Raw genomic sequence first — 18,958 nt, forward strand, 5'->3', positions numbered from 1 at the left:
GACGACATTCAGCGTCACAATAAGACCTCCAGTAAAGACTGATACTGACCCTTAGCAATTTAACTTTTTCCTATTATTCATTCCAGGAATGTCTTGTGTGCAAATTAAATGTCAGCCTTGAGTTTTGAATGATAAAGATCTAAAACGTTTTAAGTATTCATGTGCTGTAAAAAGCTCGAAAACGTGCAAGGAAGAAGGTGTTCAACTGACAACAAAATAAGTCCCTTGTTGAAATATAGAGGAAGAAAATGAAACTCTAAATCCCTGAGCTCCAAACAGCCGTTACCCTCCCTCGGCACCTCATGCTACACGGCGGGTACAGCACATTTTAAAAGCAGTAGCTCACGCTAGACTGTGGCTCACACACACATAGGTTCCATGAAATGGTAAAAGGCATTGAAAGTGATTCATTTACAGTGTGATGATGTCCTGGAACCTGTCTCTCCCACTCCTCCTTCACTGAACTCTCTTCTGGTTGACTGGAATCTTGAAATTGATTACAGCAAATCCTTATCCAACTCCTGAAGTTTTATTTCTCTCTTGATAAATATGTTATCCATTTCAATGAGCTTTTCACCCCTAAAGAAAACCTTTGATTGAAAATTCAACATACTTAAAGAATTTCTTCCAAGTTGAGCTTCAGGTCTCCCGTTTGTGGTTTGACACAACAATAATAAAGGGGAAATACTAAATCTAATATCTGGATCAGAGATGTTGGAAGGAAGACAACAGACCCGCCTCTCCCAAGCAGAGAAGAGAAGTGATGGGTGGCATGGCTGTCACGACAACACATCAATTCATTATCCAGCCCAAGGCCCACAAATCAATTGTTCTTTTATATTCACTCATCTCCCATGGCTCTACCTCCCACACACGTCTCATCATAGACAACCTACTCTAAGTTCACCTGCAGGGAAGGCCCAGGGTGTGCATGCATATTGCCCTAGAATATCACTGTGTGCTGATTTGAAGGATAGTGTGAAAATAAATATAAATGCCTGTTACCTCTGTTTCAGCACAATGACTCACCCTACAACACTGTCTGACTTCCTGGCAGAGCCTAAGTCCTATGTCCCTGAGACGATTGGGGCCAGGTGACAAATGGTGGAAGTGCCCACATGACTGCCTGTCCCCATCAGTGGCAGGCAGGCAGGCAGGCAGGCTTACTGGCCACTGGTTAATGACTCTGGGCTAGGTGTGTGTGCTCTCATACTAAATCCCTGAATAACACAGAGAGGACAGATACACAGAGATACACAGCGAAAGTAATTAAAGTCATGTTATCTGGAGGGATGTGGAGGAGGATCTATTTTATCTTGAGCTTATAGGAGATTGAATTATGTTCAAAGCAGTTTGATTTAGTATTGCACATAGGATGGACTGAATTGAGACAAGCAAAATGTATCTTTCCAATTGGCATCTGAAGTATCAAAAGTCTCTAGTATTGGAATTATGTCAACATGACATTCACTTTCCTTGTGATTTCGTATTGGTAAGACAGCACATTAGTAGGGGTTCGGAACTGTCCCAGTTCTTGCTGTTACATCACCTCTTTTATTCATATGTATAATAAAACGATTTGAAAATGATATTCTGTGTGACTTCAACAGTTGCTCATACCTCAATGGACACCCCCACCCCCAAACATCTTCCTGCGGCTATGTCCTATCCTGTCAAAGAAGGGCTTCAAGCTGCTGTAGAGACAAACTTTAGAGGACTTTAGATTTAGTATTATTGACTGAGTCTTTCCCCAGTGAAAGGATAAAACGCCAAGCTAAACCTTGACTCTCTTTTGAAACAAGCAACAAGAGGATGGCATCAAAAAGGAGTGTGATCTTTAAATCCACACTTCATTTCCATAAAGACTGAGAATTATGCACTGGGAATAGGAATATATAAATAAATACATACAATAAGTGCTGCCCACTCATTGGGCTTTTGGATGCAATTGTTTAGGATTAAATATGTTTGTATTTATTTGAGCTGCTGCATAACACCAGGCACTTGAGTTGTTTACATGTGAGGTTTAAAAATAATAATAAATATAATGACAATACACAGCCTCCTGAGTGGGGCAGCTGTCTAAGGCACTGCATTACGATGCAAGACGTCTCCTTGCAGTCCCTGGTTCGAATCCAGGCTGTATCCCATCTGGCTGTGATTGGGAGTCCAATTGGGCGGGACACAATTGACCCAGCATTGTCTGAATTTGGCTGGGGTAGGCTGTCATTGCAAATAAGAATTTGTTCTTAAACTGACTTGCATAGTTAAATAAAGGTTACATTTAAAAAAAAACTTTTCAAGGACCCAAAATCTCTTAATAAAAAGAGTGTCTGATTGATGAAAGATAAACAGATTGTTGTCATGATCTAAGATGGGGAATAGAAAGCTCTTCAAGCATGGATTCAAGATGTGTAATATGAAAATAGGGCCAACAACACATCTGGAGTACGTATGTTATTATTGTCATGGCAATAACAGCACATTATTACTACCCTAACAACTACCTTAACATACACTATATATACAAAGCTATGTGGACACACCTTCAAATGAGTGGATTCGGATATTTCAGCCACACTTGTTGCTGACAGATTTCTGCCCTGCTAGAGCTGCCCATGGCAACTGGAAGTGGAAACGTCTAGGAGCAACAACGGCTCAGCGACTCAGCCGCGAAGTGGTAGGCCACACAAGCTCACAGACTGCTGAGTGCTGAAGCGTGCTTCCTCGGGTCGCAACACTACCGAGTTCCTTCTACTTCTGGAGCAACGTCTGCACAAGAATTGGGTTTCAATAGCCGAGCAGCCGCACACAAGCCTGAGCAATACCAAGCGTCAGCTGGTATGGGGCAAAGCTCGCCGCCTTTGGACTCTGAGGCAGTAGAAATGCGTCCTCTGGAGTGATAAATCACGCTTCACCATCTTGCAGTCTGGTGGACGAATATGGGTTTGGCTGATACCAATGCATAGTGCCAACTGTAAAGTTTGCTGGAGGAAGAGTAATGGTCTAGGGCTGTTTTTCATGTTACGGGCTAGGCCCCTTAGTTCCAGTGGAGCGAAATCTTAACGCTACAGCATACAATGACATTTGATTCTGTGCTTCCAACTTTGTGGCAACAGTTTTTGGAAAGGCCCTTTCCTACATCAGCACGACAATACCTCTGTGCACAAAACGATGTCCATACAGAAAGGGTTTGTTGAGATCGGTGTGGAAGAACTTGACTGGCCAGCACAGAGCCGTGACCTCAAGCCCATTGAACACCTTTGGGAGGATTTGGAACACTGACTGGGAGCCAGGCCTAATCACCCAACATCAGTGCTCGACCTCACCAATGCTCTTGTGGCTGAATGGAAGCAAGTCCCCACAGCAATGTTCCAACATCTTTTGGAAAGCCTTCCCAGAAGAGTAGATGCTGTTTTCCTCCATTTCCTGCCTGAATGACGTGCCCAAAGTAACCTGCCTGTAGCTTAGGCCCTGAAGCCAGGATATGCATGTAATTGGTACCATTGGAAAGAAAACACTTTGAAGTTTGTAGAAATGTTAAAATAATGTAGGAGAATATAACACAATACATATGGTAGGAAAAAATCCAAAGAAAAACCAACTGGAATTCTTTTTTTTGAGAGACCATCCTCTTAGAAATGCAAGAGAAAGGTCATATTGTAAATTAGACACACACACACACACACACACACACACACACACACACACACACACACACACACACACACACACACACACACACACACACACACACACACACACACACACACACACACACACACACACACACACACACACACACTTTATCTATGGCTTCCACAGGGTGTCAGTAGTCTAAGTTCAACGTTTCAGGCTTGTAACTTCAAAAACAAACAAGCAGTTTTAGTAGAAGGACAGTCTTAGAAATTCATGTTTGCGCACGCCATGATGAAATTATGCAACTGCAAAAATGGGTTTCCTATTGAATATACTTCTTTCCGAAAGAAATATTATAGTTTGATGACATTTTAGGGTATCTGAGGAATAAATAGAAACTTATTTTGAGTTGTTGAAACAAAGTTTAGGGGTACATTTTCAGATTCCTTTCTCTGCAAGTTGAACGAGTGGATTACTCAAATCCATAACGCCAACTAAACTGACTTTTTGGGATATAAAGAAGGATTTTATCTAACCAAACGACACTACATGTTATAGCTAGGATCCTTTGGATGACAAATCAGAGGAAGATTTTCAAAAAGTAAGTGAATATTTAATCGTTATCTGTGAATGTATGAAACCTGTGCTGGTGGAAAAATATTTTGATGTGGGGCGCTGTCCTCAAACAATTCCATGGCATGTTATTGCTGTAATAGCTACTGTAAATCAGACAGTGCAGTTAGATTAACAAGAATTTAAGCTTTCAGCCAATATTAGACACTTATACATACCTAAATGTTTAAAATCCATGACATGTATGATTATTCATTGGAATTCAACACCCTCCAGTTTCACTGGAAGTTGTTCCACTTGCGGGACGCCCATCCCTAAGAAGATTTATAGCAGCAAAGAGCGGACCAACTTCATATTAATGTCACGATTTTGGAATGATGTGTTCGACGAGCAGGTGTCGATATACTTTTGTTCATGTAGTGTATCACAAGGATCAGAAACCAGATTTGATCTTATTCTGGTTGGCTAGAATTGATTCCAGTTACTGGAGCTAAAAGTTTTGTCACGCCTGCTCCCGCTCTTCCCCCCTGGCACTCGAGGGCGCCAGGCTCCTCAGCATTAGGCACTCCTGCCACCATCATTACGCAAACCTTCCTTCCCCCGTCACGCTCATCAGAAATTACTGGACTCACCTGGACTCAATCACCTCTGTCATTACCTCCCCTATATCTGTCTCGTCCCCCACTCTGTTCCCCACTTCAGCATTGATTGCCATACAGTATGTCTTTGTTTACCCGTGTGTTGACGGTGTTCCTGTCTTGTTTCATGTCTGTTTGAAATTAAATGTTTGACACCCCGTACCTGCTTCTCTACTGCTGCGTCGGTCCTTATAGAATGCAGAAGCCACCCAATGAAGCATTGGGGAGTGCTGACTTTCTGGTTGGTGGTGACATCGGGTTAGGGGGCCGCCACCGATGGAACCGGGGTTGCCTAAGCCAGCTCGTTGGGCTGTCACACCCTAGCTTGCTCGAGAGGTTTCTTGCCCCGGTTGGCTCATAAGGCGCCAACCACACGTCAGGCCGGCTGCTACGCCTCCGCTGGATCATCGGGCTCCCATGCCTCAGCCGGATTGTCAGGCTCCTAAGCCGGTTCGTCCAGATTTCACACCCAGTCGGCTTGTCCAGCGCCCGTGCCTTTGCCGGCCGGTCTCGCTCGCCCAGGTGGGACACCGGGTGGCGCCCCTAGAGGGGGGGTACTGTCATGCCTGCTCCCTCTCTTCCCCCTTTATCTCACAGGTGGTATCACACATGTTCAAAGAACTATACAATCCAGGATGGTTTAATTTACATTTTTACTTATTATTTCCCTTATTATTTGAACAATACAGATCTCTTCCCCTTCTTGTTTACTTCTGAAGGGAAAAAACGTACAATGTACGAGATACATTCCAATTAGTAGTACCTGTAAATTGAAAGACATACAAAAGGATTTGTATGACTGAGTGAGTAAATACCCTCAGGGTAGCAGAAAGCCCTCAAACTGCAATGACATTCCTATTTGCTGGATGACACTTTTCACACTCGATTACTGCTTTCTCTGAAAGGCAGAACAGAGCATTTCATTTGACCAACAGTACAGTACAGTAACTTGGGATACAGTAAGTGGTGGGCAAACACATCCAGTCAGGAGATATCATGTGTTTTTCATGTGAAATAATAGTGACAGCATTTTCTCTTATTTTTCAAATTAGAAGTCAAACCATGTACTTTGACCATGCAGATACTGCACATTAATACAATACCTGAATTCAAATGTAATGAGCATTGTGTAGTGCAGATTGTGATATCAATATTTTATCTGCGATACTAAAACAATACATTATGAACAAGTCATAATGTGGATATCTAATACCTACCTATCTTGAGACAGATTAATGCCGTAGGGTAATCAATTCAGCCATGAATCACTTACTGTAGGAAGGAAGTGCTCTATTAAACATTTAACAGCCCTGGTGAATCCATAATGAATGTTTTTTAGTTTTCTTTACCGCCCTTTTCTCCCCAATTTCGATCTTATCTCATCGCTACAACTCCCCAACAGGCTCGGGTGGCGAAGGTCGAGTCACGTGTCCTCCGAAACATGACCTGCCAAACCAAGCTTCTTGATACACGGCCGCTTAACCCGGAATCCAGCCGCACCAATTGTCACACCCTGATCTGGTTCACCTGTCCTTGTGAATGTCTCCACCCCCTCCAGGTGTCACTTATTATCCCCAGTGTATTTATCCCTGTGTTTCCTGTGTCCAGTCTCTGTTTGTTTCTAGTCCTCCTGGTTTCGATCCTTGCCTGTCCTGACTCCGAACCCGCCTGCCTGACCACTCTGCCTGTTCTTACTACCAGCCTGCCTATCCCCTTGTCCTGTTCTTACTACCAGCCTGCCTATCCCCTTGTCCTGTTCTTACTACCAGCCTGCCTATCCCCTTGTCCTGTTCTTACTACCAGCCTGCCTATCCCCTTGTCCTGTTCTTACTACCAGCCTGCCTATCCCCTTGTCCTGTTTTGGACTCGGATCTGGTTTCTGATACCATCTGCCTCCCGTGTCTGCATTTGGGTCTCGTCTTGTGCTCTTATACCAATGTGTCGGAGGAAACACTGTTCACCTGATGACTGGTCAGCCTGCAGGCGCACGGTTCACCACAAGGAGTCACTAGAGCAAGATGGGCCAAGGAAAGCCCCAACCTGGCCAAGCCCTCCCCTAACCCGGGCGATGCTTGGCCAATTGTGCACTGCCCTACGGGACTCCTGATCACGGCTGTTTGCGATACATCCCGGGATCGAACCCGGGTCTGTAGTGACGCTGTGCCACTCAGGAAGCCCTCCATTGATTGCTTAGTTAATCTGCAATTAATAGGTCAAAATCTGAGGTGTATCATTATACAAATGCAATGATCATTCATATCAAATACTCATTAGATGATGATTTACATGTCATTAGACCATGTCAATTAATTAATTAATCTGAAAATATCTGTCCCAGGACTGTAAATGAACAGACCAGACAACTCTGAATCCAGCAATATAATCAAGCAAATACGAAAAAGAGCAAAATACCAAAACTGGCGGTGCATTCGGCAGGGTAGCCTAGTGGTTAGAGCGTTGGACTAGTAAGGTTGCAAGATCAAATCCCTGCCGACAAGGTAAAAATCTGTCATTCTGCTCCTGAACAAGGCAGTTAAACCACTGTTCCTAGGCCATCATTGATAATAAGAATTTGTTCTTAACTGACTTGCCTAGTTAATTAAAGGTAAAATAACTTTGTGTTCTCTTGTGCAAATACATCAGATGTGGATGTGGTTGTGGTGGTGCATAGTTCGTATTACTGTAACGTAACATGATTAATCATCAAACTGAAATTATAGAAAATATGATTACGAAGACAGAGAACAATGTTCAAGTGCTGAGCTGTACTCCAGAGTTGGGTATTGATACATTTAGAACAAAAAACTAAATATTTAGTTGTCGGTTAGTCAATGACTGGCGAGTATTAAATATTTGAATGACACGGAATAGTAGTTGTTCCATGTAATGAACGGAAAACACTCAATCATACCGATAAATATTATGAAGAATGGTAATAGTTGGTTCAGTATCTCCCAATGAATTAGCATGGTATTAATGACTGTCGTAGATATTCAGATGGTTGTGGCAGACGGGGTTGGCCACACCATCCATGTCATCAGTTGCCTGGGTGTACTGCAAGCCTAATGACATGGAAAACCATTAGTCACAACACCTAACCTTGATCCCTGTACTTCTTCTGCACATTTCTTTACGCCCTGTCAGACAAAGGCACCAGGAGTGTGTATGTGTGTGTGTGTGTGTGTGTGTGTGTGTGTGTGTGTGTGTGTGTGTGTGTGTGTGTGTGTGTGTGTGTGTGTGTGTGTGTGTGTGTGTGTGTGTGTGTGTGTGTGTGTGTGTGTGTGTGTGTGTGTGTGTGTGTCCATCATGGACACTGGAAGAGAGAATCCTCTCCTTGTCGCTCTGGGACCTGAACTTTAATCCTGGACCAATATTAAGTGGATCCGGTAGCACATCTCTGTTCCCTTTATCTCATGATGACACCACAAAGCAGAGCCTGCTGCTGCAGTGAGGCCAGATCATCACCATTAGTTATCACCTGTGACCTTTGAAGTGCTCAATCACTGTTTAGATTTTTCTTTTTAGGAAGAGATTGAACCAATCAGCTCAGCTTTGAACTCAATACAAACTATTCTACGGTAAAAGACAGAAGGATAGCGAGCGAGGGAGGGAAAAAGGGACTGGAGAGAAAAGGAGGACTGTATAGTTGAAACACAGAGCATGACTTACCAGGATGTGGGTAGATGAGTAGCGTTTCGCTGGGCTATTAATCTCTCTCTCTGACATGTCATTTCCTTGTAATGTATGTGGAGAATACAGTAGGGTATGCACCGGTGGGGCAAAAACTAGGCTGCCTCTACTGTGATATTATCAAAAGCACAGAACACAGGTAGTGATCATCAAGATACATTTACACATGGTTTATAATATCCCATTATATTCTGCACCAGACCCAAAACTGATACACAGAGGACAAACACATTTCTCAAGGGCCTTTTCAGCACCTCCAACTCAAAACATCTCCCAGCGTCAATGATACCTACAGATGATGTAATGATACCTACAGATGATGTCATGATACCTACAGATGATGTAATGAAGATGTAATGAGGACGTAAAGATGATGTATTCATACCATATTGCAGAATTTTCTTTCTTTTTTCTTTCTTTTTATAGTCCATTCCCCACCTAGATAAGAAGCTTACAGTGCTCTATGAAACAACTGAGAGACAAGGGGAGATACGTTGTCTGGCGCTTCCCATATGGCCACTAGTGGCGCTGAAGGCTTTATGTTAATCTTCAGCATGAGAGCAAGAGAGACGATTGTGTATTGAGACGGCAGCTACAGTCTCCCACAGACTTGACAAATTGAGATAATAATGAAAAAAAGCCAGATGATTCTCCCCGTGGGGGTTGTAATGTGTAAGACAATTACATTTTTTATTTAACCTTTTTTTTAACTAGGCAAGTCAGTTAAGAACACATTTTATTTAAAATGGCGGCCTAGGAACAGAGGGTTAACTGCCTTGTTCAGGGGCAGAATGACAGATTTTTACCTTGTCAGCTCGGGGATTCGATCTAGCAACCTTTCGGTTACTGGCTGAAAGGTTGTTAAGTAAACATGTACCTTTTTTCTACCAACATTTATCTTTGCATAACTCATAACTCATAATCAACATAATTACAAACAATTTTTAGATTAGTGGCTTCAGAATGGTGTTTCATAATCAACATGATCAAATAGCTGTGAGTCACTTTTCTCCTACTACTCTGTCTGTTATTGTCAGTAAATAACTCAGCGGGTTGAGTTAATAACTCACAAAGTAACATTATTAAACTGTCATACCTGCCTCCAGCTAAATAGCTGACCATTCCCTTCCATGTTGGTGGTAATTTGTTTGGACAAAAGGGAATTGTATTGATTTACTCAGTTAATTGCTCATTTAAGTGTCCAATCCCAAAGGTCTTTTCAGCACACGGCTTTGGTAACATGTTAACCACAGACCGTATTCGGTACTGAAACACGTTCAGCTGAAACCTCTGTGTTTACATAATGTGCTTTCTCTCAAAGCTAGACTACAAGACGAAAGATTCCATGCTGTTTAATTTCAGCCACACAATCGTTGTCTTGGTGATGTCTGAGCTTGATATATTATTTCAGTTAGGTGATATATTACTCCAGTTAGGTGATATATTACTTCAGTTACGTGATATATTACTTCAGTTACGTGATACAGTATATTTCTTCAGTTGCTAAGCAATGGCATATATGTTGATTTCATTTATTTTTATTGAAACCTTATTTTATCGGAGAGGGTTGAAAGATATCACTGTAGATCATAAAAACACTGGCTTCATTACTGTGCTACTGTGAAACACACCAGCTGGGACACAGTAGTATTAGGTACGTTAAGGCAACATCATATTTCTATGCAGACATAATCAATGAATCAGATTCTATTATATGTGTCATGGATTTTTGGAGGCCCAGACAAAAACAGGAGTAGATATTATATCAGCTTCAAGTGTTGTGTTTCACTAAGGTCCACAGGGAAAGTCCTGCAGTGGTCCTTTAGAGTTCCCATATCAAGTTTGAAAAACAACTGAAATTTGACCGGTCTGGATGAGATCTATTCATGCATATCATTATGATTATTGAATTATTCTATCCTCTTACTAAAGGTAATGTCATACAATAGTGTATTGCTGCATTCACATTGATTTGTCTCACTGTATAACCCTAACCCTAACCTTAACTCTAACCTATAGAAAACCGACCTACAGTACAACACTTTTTACAATGTACCTACAGGAATAATTATACAGTAATAACAACACTTTACTGTAAAGTGTGACCATGAATCCAATGACACCAGCAATTCTCAGAAATAAACACATTCTTGTCATTATTTACAAATCAATGCATTGCCTATCAACATGTATGTCTTTCTGAGAATAATATAGTATTTCTGTCACGACTTCTGCCGAAGTCGGTCCCTCTCATTGTTCGGGCGGTGTTCGACATCACCAGGCTTCTAGCCATCACTGATCCATTTTTTATTTTCCATTGGTTTTGTCTTGTCTTCCTTCACACCTGGTTCTAATCCCATCAATTCCATGTAGTGTATTTAACCCTCTGTTTCCCCTCATGTCCTTGTCGGAGATTGCTTGCTTGTATGTGATGTGTTATGATGGTGTGCGACGGGTTCTTTTTGTTATTTTCTACATTTTGGTTTTTGGAGTTTTATCAGCATTTATTAAACAACTCCATTTTTACCAAGTTCATTCTCCTGCGCCTGACACCAACACGCATCCATTACAATTACACAAAATGTCCAAGGCAAATGTAACTGTACCGCCCTTTTTTCCACCCCACGGCCACGCACATACTATAGCATTTTGAATATAAACATACCTTGCCAGAGATTTAAATGGCACTATACAGAGAAGGGCAACCAATGGGTTGATAAATACATTGCTCCTGATGCCATCTACTGTAGCAACATTTTCAGTTTACTGCTTGGTGTTGGCCTTTTCACCCACCTAAGGCGACAGGCTACAATAATCATATCACCATCTATAATGAATCTATATCACAGGGTCTGTATCTGCCTTTTCTCATGTTGTTTCCTTGGTATTTCACTTATATTGTGATTCAGCTATCTTTTCAGAGGCAGATGGCTTTTTGTTGGCTTGCAGTGTATATAATTACTTTGATAAACACCATGTCAGGATATACTGAGGCTGGGACATAAATGGCATGGTTGGACTGAAGGAACAACTTTATATTCTAAGGTTGAAATTATCACTGCAGATGAAAATATATACTTGACAAAATAAATGTTGACATTTACACCAACTAGTACTGTAATGTCCACAAAGTAACATGGATCGTACTGCAAGATTGGAACACACTTTCACATGGTATTGGATACTGTAAGCGTACAGTTTAGATTTGAGTTTGGTTAATCAATGGTTAAATAGAATAGTGAAGTTGTTAAATGGTTAAATAGAATAGTTAAGTTGTTAAATGGTTAAATAGAATAGTTAAGTTGTTAAATGGTTAAATAGAATAGTTAAGTTGTTAATGGTTAAATAGAATAGTTAAGTTGTTAAATGGTTAAATAGAATAGTTAAGTTGTTAATGGTTAAATAGAATAGTTAAGTTGTTAATGGTTAAATAGAATAGTTAAGTTGTTAAATGGTTAAATAGAATAGTTAAGTTGTTAATGGTTAAATAGAATAGTTAAGTTGTTAAATGGTTAAATAGAATAGTTAAGTTGTTAATGGTTAAATAGAATAGTTAAGTTGTTAATGGTTAAATAGAATGCTTAAGTTGTTAATGGTTAAATAGAATAGTTAAGTTGTTAAATGGTTAAATAGAATAGTTAAGTTGTTAAATGGTTAAATAGAATAGTTAAGTTGTTAATGGTTAAATAGAATAGTTATGTTGTTAATGGTTAAATAGAATAGTTAAGTTGTTAAATGGTTAAATAGAATAGTTAAGTTGTTAAATGGTTAAATAGAATAGTGAAGTTGTTAAATGGTTAAATAGAATAGTTAAGTTGTTAAATGGTTAAATAGAATAGTTAAGTTGTTAATGGTTAAATAGAATAGTTAAGTTGTTAAATGGTTAAATAGAATAGTGAAGTTGTTAAATGGTTAAATAGAATAGTTAAGTTGTTAAATGGTTAAATAGAATAGTTAAGTTGTTAAATGGTTAAATAGAATAGTTAAGTTGTTAATGGTTAAATAGAATAGTTAAGTTGTTAAATGGTTAAATAGAATAGTTAAGTTGTTAATGGTTAAATAGAATAGTTAAGTTGTTAAATGGTTAAATAGAATAGTTAAGTTGTTAATGGTTAAATAGAATAGTTAAGTTGTTAATGGTTAAATAGAATAGTTAAGTTGTTAAATGATTAAATAGAATAGTTAAGTTGTTAAATGGTTAAATAGAATGGCTAAGTTGTTAAATGGTTAAATAGAATGGCTAAGTTGTAAATGGTTAAAAGATAATGGTTTATGGTTTTGACATTGTCTCATCAATCATTTTATTGGCAGAAACAGAATTGTTACTCTCTTATTGCAGCACAATGCATTTCTCGACTGTTCATTTTACCGGTGCTATACAAAAAATATTTTGAAATGGACCATATCCCCCACCACTCTCCATTTAGTAATGTTTAAAGGCACTTACCACCTTATCATCTCATCTCCCCTGGCTGATGGGGCATATCTCTGTCACTCCTCTCCTCCTCCCAGACATTAACCATCTTCGTCTCTCTCTGTTTGTCAGACACACTCACGGGAGCTCCCCCAATGACACACCATCTAAAAGCCTTCCCTTTGGGCATCTTATGATTCCCTGGGTGATAGGCTACCGTAGCAGGCTACTGTAATCTTCAGTTGAAATGAAGCTAGGCTTGATATATGCTTTAACAATGCCACATTTGTTTTTCGTGATCTCATATTGAAGAAAGGAAAATAAGAAGTGGAGGAGTATGCCGTATTTATGACATTCATTTGGTTCCAATCCAAAATGTACATTTAGCTGTTTACCTTTCTTTGCAAACGTTCAAACAGCTCATACTCCGTTGCGTCCACACTTGTTTAAGGTCATTGGTCAATAATGTTAGTAATGTCATTTGTAATATGTTTAGACCCATTAGATACTACTTTACTATTTAACAGCTTTGTTGTGCTGATAATGAGACATGAGTCAACTGCTGGTTAAGGAGAAAAGCCAATCAGTCAAATCAGCAGTTGACTCTATGGATACAGTATGTACACTATATCTATGAAGAAGTATCTATACAGGAAGATTCATTGTAAGGGTCAAAGAATGTATTTTAATGCCATATTTTTGGCACATTCTTATTCTGTTGTAATTCGCATTTTCTAATGTTCTTCAACCTCGAGTATCACACAATTGCAAAGTGCCGGTCCCCTGGGTGGCTGATTGTTTGCCATTACCAAAATGAGTCACAGCAATAATTACTTTGTGTTCAGCCATGAAATAAAATAATTTATTTGAGAAGTTCGAAAGTGAGAATTCTATCTCTGTGTGGACTGTTGGAGGTTTGGGACCTAAAGTTGTTAAGGAAATAGTTATTTCAAAAGAGGAACCGTGAAGGCACTTACCAGGGACCAAGCTCATCATTCCCCATTTAAGGTTTAATCTATTCAAAGTCATCTCTTAATGTGAATCATTTTTCATACCGTTTAACATGATTCCTATTGAAAAATGCTGAATATATTACAATATTGGACACCTTATAATTAAAGTACAGTATGGCACTGCCCAAGGCCTACAGGTTGTACCACCAATCATATCAATAAAACAAACACTGAGATGCAGCCCAAGGCAGGAGTGTGTGTTGCTGCATGATACTCAGACTCTGTCTAGTGCCAGATGGGTATCCTAGGAGACATAGACTTATCACTCTGTGAGAGCCTGAAAGTAGGCTCATTGAAACAACAAGGATTATCACAACTAAGGGCTCTATTCAATCTGCATAGCTGAAGCATTACAGATTGTGAGCTAGAAATGTAAAGGTCATTTCCGATTGAGCCGACATGTGCAGCGTTTACCGTGAATGCAGTCTCATTGCCTTTACATTTCAATCACGATTGATTGAATAGATCCCTAAATCTTTACATAATGTCTGACAACTACATCATTTGTGTGTAAATCTATGAACACAATTCCAGGGCCTTGGAACAGGAGGAGTGAAAGGTTAACTACACTCCATCTTGTCTTTGTATCCTATACCCCTAATGCACCATGCCAACAACTATGGTTCGTTTTTTATACTGAACATATTTTCTCTACAGCACGAAATTATACCAGTGCTTTTAAAGATATCGTTATGCTGCTGCAAGAACAATAATGAGGAAGCAGAAAATATAAACACGGAGGACCATAAAGAGGGGGCTAATACTGGAACTGGAAAACACCATTACAGGTATAAGACATAAGAACCCCAGCTCTTTAAAAGGTGCCAGATTCCCTGCAATCCTGGAATTGTCCATTAAAATGATTAAAGTTGGGAGGCAGCCAGCAGTCAGCCAGCAGCAGCTCTCAGAATGATAATAGGCTCTCTACACAGAGTTATAGAGTACACACACCTTCCTCTGAGCATGTGACCAATCAGGGGTTCATAATAACACTTAATTTGACCTTTGTCCTCACTTACCTTGTCTTTGGATACATCTCTGGAGTTGTATTGGTTTCCCTCTTTATTGTAATTAGAGGTGAAAATCCAATGAGCTTCGCCAATGTCCAATTTAAACATAAAAAATATTTATATTTTGTTAAATGCTGCCTTCGTGATATAGCCAAATCAAATGTTCTACCACAGGTTAATTGGAAAACACAAGATGATCTCTCAGGATTCTGAAATGAGCAGACGCTTGTGTGACGGCAGTAGCTCAACACCAGGTTGAAAATGTGTCTTCACGGATTAACCTTTTTTCACATCTTCCTTTAATCATGGTTTCAGATTTCCTACGCACAATGACTTCGATCCGTGCCAACAAACATGTTAATTCATTAAAACCACCAATTTGGTTACACCCCCACTGAGTGAGATGCGATATGATATTAAATTCCCAGAATCATAGGAACATAATTCATTGCCAATAATGGAATGCCATACACAATGGTCGCATCTTAAGAAAATGAAACAGCTTGACAGCAGGTGGTCAAAATAAACCCTACACTGTAAATGGGACTACAGCAGATATTCTAATTGATCATTTTGGAATACTAGTTGGGTAATTTTGTATGTTCAAATCATCAGGGCCAGCAGTAGACTGTCTGATAAGGATAGCTATGCATGATAAAATCAAAAGTCAGTGTGAAGAAGATAAAACCATTTATTCTGGTAATCGTGTAATGCTTATTAACAATTTTTACCTTCAGATGACTAAAGAGCATATGACTGTTTGTTTTGGCTCATTCTATTCCATTTCTTCCTGAGGCTGTGAGCAAACAGCCTAGATGGAGGTTCATTTCCCAGGGGTGACTTCTGTGTGGAGTCAGGCAGAGAGTCAGGCAGACTCCCACATCCCCACGGTAGCATGCCTCGCCTGCCCAGGCATAATTTTATCAATCAAATTTTGACTGGGTGAGTACCTGTCCCCACCCCAAATTACAAATCATATCTCAGGGCCAGGGCGAGGCCACCATGACTAGGATAGGGGAAGTTCTGGGGTTAGTTATCATCATGGGCTACTTATTGGTCACAAACAACACTGGAAGGTGATACTGGTGGCTTATGGATGTCTTCAGGTCCAAATGTCAGTTGGGCCTTGTGTGTAATTGACCAATGAAGTGATCTTAATTAAACATGCAAAAACTTTTTATGGCTTTTTTGGAGCAGGAAGAAGCCTCTGCTCCAAAACTGCCATAAAAAAGCCAGACTACGGTTTGCAACTGCACATGGGGACAAAGATCGTACTTTTTGGAGAAATGTCCTCTGGTCTGATGAAACAAAAATAGAACTGCTTGGCAATAATGACCATCTTTATGTTTGGAGGAAAAAAGGGGGAGGCTTGCAATCCGAAGAACACCATCCCAACCGTGAAACAGGGGTGTCAGCATCATGTTGTGGGGATGCTTTGCTGCAAGAGGGACTGATGCACTTCACAAAATAGATGCCATCATGAGGTAGGAAAATATTTTGTGGATATATTGAAGCAAAATCTCAAGACATCAGTCAGGAAGTTAAAGCTTGGTCGCAAATGGGTTTTCCAAATGGACAATGACCCCAAGCATACTTCCAGATCTGTGGCAAAATGGCTTAAAGACAACAAAGTCAAGGTATTGGAGTGGCCATCACAAAGCCCTGAACTCAACCCTATAGAAATTTTGTGGGCAGAACTGAAAAAGCGTGTGCGAGCAAGGAGGCCTACAAACCTGACTCAGTTATACCAGCTCTATCAGGAGGAATGGGCCAAAATTCACCCAACTTATTGTGGGAAGCTTGTGGAAGGCTCCCCGAAATGTTTGACCCAAGTTAAACAATTTAAAGGCAATGGTACCAAATACTAATTGACTGTATGTAAACTTCTGACCCACTGGGAATGTGATGAAATAAATAAAATATGAAATAAATCCTTTTCTCTACTATAATTCTGAAATGTCACATTCTTAAAAAAAAATGGTGATCCTACTTGACCTAAAACAGGGAATTTTTACTTGGATTACATGTCAGGAATTGTGAAACATGTAGTTTAAATGTATTTGGCTAAGGTGTATGTAAACTTCTGACTTCAACTGTATATTATCACATTTTCAATGTACCAAATCAAAAGAAATAAAAAATAATAAACCCAAATGAGTTGTGCACAACCCATGTCCAAACCCATGCACCAAATTGGCTGGCGTTGGAGAGAAAAAATATGACCACACGCATAAAGTCCCGAAGAACCTCACTGTTGTGGTTACTCACTACTCATAGATATTTCTTCAGGGAAGTATAGCAGTTCCGTGCAGGTGTCCTCACAAGATCCACAGCAAGCACAGCTATCAATGCAGACAGTACTCCTTAGCAGCAACAGATATAACATGGAAACATCAACTCGTTAATCTTCCACAACCAATTCTCTCCAGGTCTCGCACAATGCTAGGCTAACCTCGAGCTGTCAAATACCTCCATGATGAGAAAGTAGCTTCAGTCTCTACTACGTCTTTCTTAACAAAATAATAATAACTCTTATAAAATCAAATCAGCATTTCCCTTCAAACTCGGGAGATATGGGTTTTGTTCTATTTTTATTGTCTTCTTTCACACTGATAATGTCTCTCATCTCTCTTTCAACGTCTCTTCCTCTTTCAACATTTCTCTCTCTCTTTTCAACGTCTCTTTCCCAGGCCTCCTGCTAACCAGATCAACTCTACCATTGGCCAGAGCTTAACAAGCTACTTTATCAGTCAAAACGTAAAGTTAAAAGCAAAATAATCTATTCACTTGTACATAAAATAAATATTTATTTGAAAGAATTGCATTAACGACATTACAATTCAGGAGCAATTCGATCACCTTATAACGCTAGCGTCCCACCTCGCAAACAGCCAGTGAAATTGCAGGGCGCCAAATTCAAAACAACAGAAATCCCATAATTAAAATTCCTCAAACATACAAGTATTTTACACCATTTAAAGATAAACTTCTTATAAATCCAGCCACAGTGTAGGCTTTACAGTGCAGGCTTTACGGAAAAAGCAGACCAAACGATTATGTTAGGTCAGCACCTAGTCACAGAAAACCATAAAGCCATTTTCCAGCCAAGGAGAGCCCTCACAAAAGTCATAAATAGCGATTAAATTAATCACTAACCTTTGATGATCTTTATCAGATGGCACTCACAGGATTTCATGTTACACAATAAATGTGTGTTTTGTTCGATAAAGTAAATCTTTATGTCCAAAAAACTCATTTGAAATTGGTGTGTTATGTTCAAAAATGCATTGTCTCAAACAAACATCCGATGAAAGTGCAGAGAGCCACATCAAATTACAGAAATACTTATAATAAATAGTGATAAAAGGTACAAGTGTTAATCATGGAATTATAGATAAACTTCTCCTTTAATGCAACCGCTGTGTCAGATTTCAAAAAGACTTTACGGCGAAAGCACACCTTGCGATTATGTTAGGTCAGCACCTAGCCACAGAAAAACATACAGCCATTTTCCAAAGAAGGAGAGGTGTCACAAAAGTCAGAAATAGCATTGTAAATATTCACTTACCTTTGATGATCTGCATCAGAATGCACTCAGGAATCCCAGGTCCACAATAAATGTTTGTTTTGTTCAATAAATGTCCAAATACCTCATTTTTGTTTGCACGTTTAGTTCACAAATCCAAACTCACGAGGCACGGGCAAGACCAGGCGAAAGTTCAGACGAAAAGTCCAAAAAGTTATATTACAGTTCGTAGAAACATGTCAAACGATGTTTAGAATCAATCTTTAGGATGTTTTTTTATCATAAATCTTCAATAATGTTTCAAACGGACAATTTCTTTGTCTTTAGAAAGGAAAAGGAATGCAGCTAACTCTCACGGGCGCACGTGAGACTGAGCTCATGACATTCTGCCAGACACCTGATTGAAACAGCTCTCATTTGCTCCCCCTTCACAGTAGAAGCCTGAAACAAGGTTC

Source organism: Oncorhynchus keta, chromosome 17 (assembly GCF_023373465.1).
Source record: "Oncorhynchus keta strain PuntledgeMale-10-30-2019 chromosome 17, Oket_V2, whole genome shotgun sequence".
NCBI lineage: Eukaryota > Metazoa > Chordata > Actinopteri > Salmoniformes > Salmonidae > Oncorhynchus > Oncorhynchus keta.